Genomic DNA, 7,151 nt, shown 5'->3' on the forward strand with positions numbered 1-7,151 from the left:
AGAGAGAAAGGAAACGGAGACGATTCCTGTTCACTGGAACTGAGTTACAGTGGAAAGGAATCTACTCCATTTGCTGTCTGTCTAACTCGGAGCTAGAAGGAAAGGAAACAGAGTTGGAGGGAAAATAAAGGGTTGGAGTCAGAGAGCAAAGAAACAGAAAAATAGAGGAAGTGACAGACAGAAATAAGGTTAGAAAGAGACAGAAAAGCAAGAAATAGAATGAAAATAATGACTACACCACACCAAAGACACAGGGGTTGGGGAGGAGGGGGTGGGGGGGATCATCTTTATTGGGGTGAGGCAACTTTATTGAATGAATTTATTTACAGTACAGAAAAACACATAGAAACTGGATACAAATGCATTACAATACAATACAATTGCTGTACACGCTGAAAATCTCCTAATTCACATACAGAGCAATACAGAGAAACACAGCAGCAAATACAGAACAATACAAGCCAAATACATATTAACGTAATATAACCAGTTCTGAAAAGGACAATACATGCTGTTTCATTATTACTGCTCCCCCAAACCACAAGGAGCACGCAGAAAACATAATACTCATTCGCCACAGAAGCCGGCTTCTGCTCACACACACGCTCACCTTCGCTCTCCTCTCAACCGCCCCGTTATAACCCTGCTGGCGGTGGTCCTCGGGAACGTGGTTCCCGGGAGCCTCGAAATCGGCCTGCCTGACGAAAACCCCGGTCCGGGGCCGGTCCGTGCCCAAACTTAGGCGATGACTGTCGCCTCTCAGACCGGCCGGGACCGAGGAAAAAAAACCCCAGCTGGGAGGGAAAAAAAAAAAACCCCCCCAGCTGGGGATTTTTTATTCTAAATTTAAAAGTGAATTTAAAGTCCTGAAAAGCAATACACACAAGGTTAGAACCGCACAACACACACCCCTCCTACCCCACGGGAACTCGGTTCCCGGGAGCCTCAAAATCGGCCTGCCTGACGAAAACCCCGGTCCAGGGCCGGTCCGTGCCCAAACTTAGGCGATGACTGTCGCCTCGCAGACCGGCCGGGACCGAGGAAAAAAAACCCCAGCTGGGAGGGAAAAAAAAAAAACCCCCCCAGCTGGGGATTTTTTATTCTAAATTTAAAAGTGAATTTAAAGTCCTGAAAAGCAAAAGCAATACACACAAGGTTAGAACCACACAACACACACACACACACACCCCTCCTACCCCACGGGAACACAGTTCCCAGGGGCCTCAAAAATCAGCCTGCCTGACGAAAACCCCGGTCCGGGGCCGGTCCGTGCCCAAACTTAGGCGATGACTGTCGCCTCGCAGACCAGCCGGGACCGAGGAAAAAAAACCCCAGCTGGGAGGGAAAAAAAAAAAACCCCCCCAGCTGGGGATTTTTTATTCTAAATTTAAAAGTGAATTTAAAGTCCTGAAAAGCAAAAGCAATACACACAAGGTTAGAACCGCACAACACACACACACACAAGCAAACCCAGACCCACCGACTCTCACAGACAGACACGCCCTGACACACAGCAGGAGACTCTAACTCACACAGTGACCGCAACCCTTATTTAAAACACTGTGCTGAACAAAATGCCCCGAGACATCTTCTCACTGCTGCTTCTCAACATCAAATGGTAGATCCTCAGAAAATAGGCATCAGAGACCTGCAAGACAACACAAGGTGGTCAGTGAGGGATTGTATGATAGCTATGACTCAGCCCCCCTCTAGGCCCACACATTTTGTACACAAAAACCTCATAGAAAACAGGACCTATAACCTTTTATACCTGTTCTACCTAACTCTAACTATGTGCCAGGGCAGGGCAGCTCAAAGCCAAGGCACTTTACAGAGGCGAGCACAGCACAAGGCACTTTTTACAGAGGCGAGCACAGCACAAGGCACTTTTTACAGAGGCGAGCACAGCACAAGGCACTTTTTACAGAGGCGAGCACAGCACAAGGCACTTTTTACAGAGGCGAGCACAGCACAAGGCACTTTTTACAGAGGCGAGCACAGCACAAGGCACTTTTTACAGAGGCGAGCACAGCACAAGGCACTTTTTACAGAGGCGAGCACAGCACAAGGCACTTTTTACAGAGGCGAGCACAGCACAAGGCACTTTTTACAGAGGCAAGCACAGCACAAGGCACTTTTTACAGAGGCGAGCACAGCACAAGGCACTTTACAGAGGCGAGCACAGCACAAGGCACTTTTTACAGAGGCGAGCACAGCACAAGGCACTTTACAGAGGCAAGCACAGCACAAGGCACTTTTTACAGAGGCGAGCACAGCACAAGGCACTTTACAGAGGCGAGCGCAGGCGATGTCTGCCGGGTGAACGTGGCGATAGCCGCGGGGACGCGAAGGCCGGTTCCTCGGACGAAAAAATCCACGACGACGTCGAGAGGCTGAGACGGCCGACGACGTGAAACACGAGAGCGTGAGAGGATGGATTGGAACTGCCCTGCCCGGCAAAAGCTCTGGGGAGCTCGAAAAGAAACCCTCTCCCTTGGCTTCAGAGGGGCCCACCCCACTACAGCCCTGTCCTGTACCTTAACTTTAAATTGGCTCCACTGATTATAAATGCTTTTCCCCTGATCCCAACTTCCACCTGTGACGCTTACCTTTTGTAACGTAATAGGACAAGACCCATCCTCGATAGGATGCGTACGTCGAGACGTCCCCCGCGCCGGCTTCGGTGCGGCCGATCGCAAACTTCGGCTCTGCCTCTCTGCACGGAACCTCGGACAAAACAGAAAATATGACTGGCACCATCCGCAAGGTGGAATTCCTGATGCGGTTCCTTTATTCCATCTTGGACTACAAAAGCTTGTCAGCCAACCAGGGACTTAAACAGAAGAAAAACCACTCATTCCCACCTCTCGTACTCAAAGATCCCCTGTAAAGTTCTGAAGACAGAGCCCTCAAACGAGTGTGGGGTGCTTTGCATCTAGGCGTGTGCAGTTTTTAAAAAATTCGAATCGCCTCCCTTGCTTTCTAGACACTGCTCACCGGCGTGGCAGGCTAGGGGCGGCTGAGGCGAAACGTCTTTCCCCCGATACCGAGTGCACGACAAATCTGCGACCCCTTCTGTCTCTCAGAATCCTGTCCGTGACACCGATTCGTGTCGGGATCCACGAGGTGGGATTTGTGATGTGGTTCTTTCATTCTATCTGAGAGAACTAAACATTATCAGCAAACAAGTACTTTAAACAGAAAAATCAGTCAGTCCAAACTCTTGTACTCAGATATCCCTTGTAAAATTCTGAAGACAGAGCCCTCAAACGAGTGTGGGGTGCTTTGCATCTAGGCGTGTGCAGTTTTTAAAAAATTCGAATCGCCTCCCTTGCTTTCTAGACACTGCTCACCAGCGTGGCAGGCTAGGGGCGGCTGAGGCGAAACGTCTTTGCCCGACACTGAGTGCACGACAAATCTGCAACCCCTTCTGTCTCTCAGAATCCTGTCCGTGACACCCATTCGTGTCAGGATCCACAAGGTGGGATTTGTCATGTGGTTCTTTCATTCTATCTGAGAGAACTAAACATTATCAGCAAACAAGTACTTTAAACAGAAAAATCAGTCAGTCCAAACTCTTGCATTCAAATATCCCTTGTAAAATTCTGAAGACAGAGCCCTCAAATGAGTGTGGGGTGCTTTGCACCGAGGCGTGTGCAGTTTTTGAGAAATTCGAATCGCCTCCCTTGCTTTCTAGACACTGCTCACCGGCGTGGCAGGCTAGGGGCGGCTGAGGCGAAACGTCTTTCCCCCGATACCGAGTGCACGACAAATCTGCGACCCCTTCTGTCTCTCAGAATCCTGTCCGTGACACCGATTCGTGTCCGGATCCACGAGGTGGGATTCGTGATGTGGTTCTTTCATTCTATCTTAGAGAACTAAACATTATCAGCAAACCAGGGACTTAAACACCAAAACACACTTAGAGCTTGCACCCACCTGTCCTCTGGCATCCTGGGCTGGGATATCTTGCAAGTAGACCACCTAACATAAAAAAACAAGGGATTAAAGTTATAGCAGAAAATGAGACCCCAGCAAGAACAACTGCTTCTCTCCACCGACCGAGGCTCACCTTCACAATGCTTCGCCTTCACTGCTGCTATCCGGCTTTACTTCCTGAAAAAAAATACAAAGAGCAGAGCTGTAACACAGTGACTGACTCCAGCCCCGCTGCAAAAGAAGAACCGTGACCGACCTTCTCGGGGGGATCCCCTCATCTGGGATGAGGCGCTCTGCCGGGAGGTCGATCCATCCGCATCTGAAAGAAAGTTAGGAAAAAGGTCAAAGTGCTGCAGGGTAACTTCACAGCTCCAGACACCTTCTGCCAACATAAGAATACTACCTAGACTCCAACTACAGCCCGTATTACGAGTCTCCAATTACAAGTGCCCGGGACTTGTCCTCGAACACCTGCAACGGGGCCGGGCGGCAGGGCAGAGCAGTTCCGGACCGAATACCCCCAGACACCCGTGACACGTGAGACGAGGGGACACGACAGGGAGAGAAAACTCTCTGAGACGAGAAAGTCCTCACGAGGACCGAGAGAATGCTGAACGAGATGACCGAGGAGGGACCGAAGGCGAGCCCGCCGGGCTCGGATGACCCCGGGGGAAAAAGATGCTAACGGAACGACTTATTCCGAGAACCGCGGACACGGATGCCTGAGAATCCTGTGGCTGGAAGCCTCTGCCTGCCTTTGAATCGGCACAAGTCCTTATCCACTGTAAAGAAAGATGACTGCACACAGCTGTCAACACAGCTGAGAACAAGACCTAAGAAGACATCCGATCGGATGCTTCTGAAGGGAGATGCGATTCCGACGCCTGTCCGAGCTCCCGAATCAAAACTTCGCCGGCGTCGGCCCCGGGCCGAGGAACGCAAAGATGGGAGATGACCGGAAGGACCCCGGGGTTTCTCATAAGCTCCGGGGAGGACTAAGGCAAGAGACGTGTTACACGAGATGCGCGGAAGACACGGAAGGCACGAGAGACATGTGACGACACACCCTGGGACTGCTCTGCCCTGCCCGCCTCAGCGCTGCGAGCCAAAGTGAGGCTTTCCCTCGATGGGGCCTATGGGGTCATTTCTAGAGCCTCCCCATCCCCAAAGCTCACTCAAAAACCCAAACCGATCTGAGTCCCGACCCGCCGCCCTGCTTTGATCCCCTCTGCGGGCTCCGCTTATCTCTCGGGTGGCTGAAGACGTGAGTCACGGCGAGAGGCCGGTCGGGGGCCAAACGAAGCCACCTCGCCGTCTGGGAAGTTCTTCTCTCGCCGGGCTGTTGTCTCAGACAAGTATCATCACCTATGATAAAGAAAACCAAATATAAGTGCAGAATCTTAGTGGCATATTCACCAAAACCCAACTATGCTCCTACTCACCGTCTCTTAGGAACGCCCGGGTCCTCGGGCCGCACGCTTCGGCCACGCTCCGAGGCGGACGCCGTCGTCGCGGGGCACGCCTAGAATAAACGGAGAGGAGGCGATGCGGCGTCGCTAAAAGTTGAGCGCGCCGTCGCCGCTCCTCCCGACGCCCCCGACTCGCCGCGACTCCTCGGCCGTGGCTAAAGGCTACCCGGACCGCACCTTCAGGTGGACGAGGTCGAGGCTTCGTCACGGACTCCGGTAACATTTGCTGGGGCTCACCGGAGAAGCAAACCGGGTCTCTTGGCATGTCAGTGAGGGGGCCTCAGCACAACATCAGGAGGCAGCCTAGAACACACAAACAAGCAGGAATGCTGGAAGTTGCACCAGAAACTGAGACCCCAGCAAGAACAGCTGCTTCTCTTCACCAACCGAGGCTCACCTTCACAATGCTTCGCCTTCACTGCTGCTATCCGGCTTTACTCCCTAAAAATAAAGACAAAGAGCAGAGCTGTAACACAGTAACCGGTTCCAGCCCCGCTGCAAAGAAAAACCGTGACCGACCTTCTCAGGGGGATCGCCTCATCTGGGACGAGGCGCTCTGCCGGGAGGTTGATCCATCCGCATCTGAAAGAAAGTTAGGAAAAAAGTCAAAGTGCTGCAGGGTAACTTCACAGCTCCAGACACCTTCTGCCAACATAAGAATACTACCTAGACTCCAACTACAGCCCGTATTACGAGTCTCCAATTACAAGTGCCCGGGACTTGTCCTCGAACACCTGCAACGGGGCCGGGCGGCAGGGCAGAGCAGTTCCGGACCGAATACCCCCAGACACCCGTGACACGTGAGACGAGGGGACACGACAGGGAGAGAAAACTCTCTGAGACGAGAAAGTCCTCACGAGGACCAAGAAAACGCTGAACGAGATGACCGAGATGGGACCGAAGGCGAGCCCGCCGGGCTCGGATGACCCCGGGGGAAAAAGATGCTAACGGAACGACTTATTCCGAGAACCGCGGACACGGATGCCTGAGAATCCTGTGGCTGGAAGCCTCTGCCTGCCTTTGAATCGGCACAAGTCCTTATCCACTGTAAAGAAAGATGACTGCATACAGCTGTCAACACAGCTGAGAACAAGACCTAAAAAGACATCCGATCGGATGCTGCTGAACAGAGATGCGATTCTGACGCCTGTCTGACCTCCCGAATCGAAACTTCGCCGGCGTCGGCCCCGGGCCGAGGAACGCAAAGATGGGAGATGACCGGAAGGACCTGGGGTTTCTCATAAGCTCCGGGGAGGACTAAGGCAAGAGACGTGTTACACGAGATGAACGGAAGACACAGAAAGCACGACAGACAAGTGACAACACACCTTGGGACTGCTCTGCCCTGCCCGCCTCAGCATTGTTAGCCAAAGTGAGCCTTTCCCTCACGGTAGCCCCAGAGGCCAGTTCTCAAACCTCCCCCTCCCCATAGCTGACTCAAAACCCTAACCGGTGTGAATCCTAACCCACTACCCTGCTTCGATCCCCTCTGTGACCACAGCCCTCGACTTATCTCTCCGAAGCGAATCCGTCGGAAAGACCGATCTGCTGCTAAGGAAAGCTGCCGCAGCGGTTCCGTTTTGTGTCACGATGAATCTGCTGAGAGAATCTGAAGTATCGCACTTGACGTGACCTAGAGCTTCAGGAAACTGCAATCCTCCTAAAAAAAAACCCAAACAGAAGAATCATTATAAAAGCATCTTATCACCCCTGGACTCCCAACCCAAAATCATGAACTTAAAT

General features: G+C 52.2%; 1 long non-coding RNA gene across 1 annotated transcript; it reads right to left on the reverse strand.

Moving 5' to 3' along the window:
* Positions 1-578: 578 nt before the first annotated feature.
* Positions 579-6,930, reverse strand: LOC131588120 (uncharacterized). Its single transcript, XR_009279515.1, has 10 exons — positions 5,928-6,930; positions 5,806-5,849; positions 5,586-5,711; positions 5,382-5,461; positions 5,145-5,304; positions 4,196-4,258; positions 4,073-4,116; positions 3,940-3,984; positions 2,610-2,727; positions 579-1,648 (listed from the first exon to the last, which is right to left on the reverse strand). It is a non-coding gene; the product is annotated as an uncharacterized LOC131588120 (long non-coding RNA).
* Positions 6,931-7,151: the final 221 nt, after the last annotated feature.

This window comes from Poecile atricapillus, chromosome 24 (assembly GCF_030490865.1).
Source record: "Poecile atricapillus isolate bPoeAtr1 chromosome 24, bPoeAtr1.hap1, whole genome shotgun sequence".
In the NCBI taxonomy this organism is placed as follows: domain Eukaryota; kingdom Metazoa; phylum Chordata; class Aves; order Passeriformes; family Paridae; genus Poecile; species Poecile atricapillus.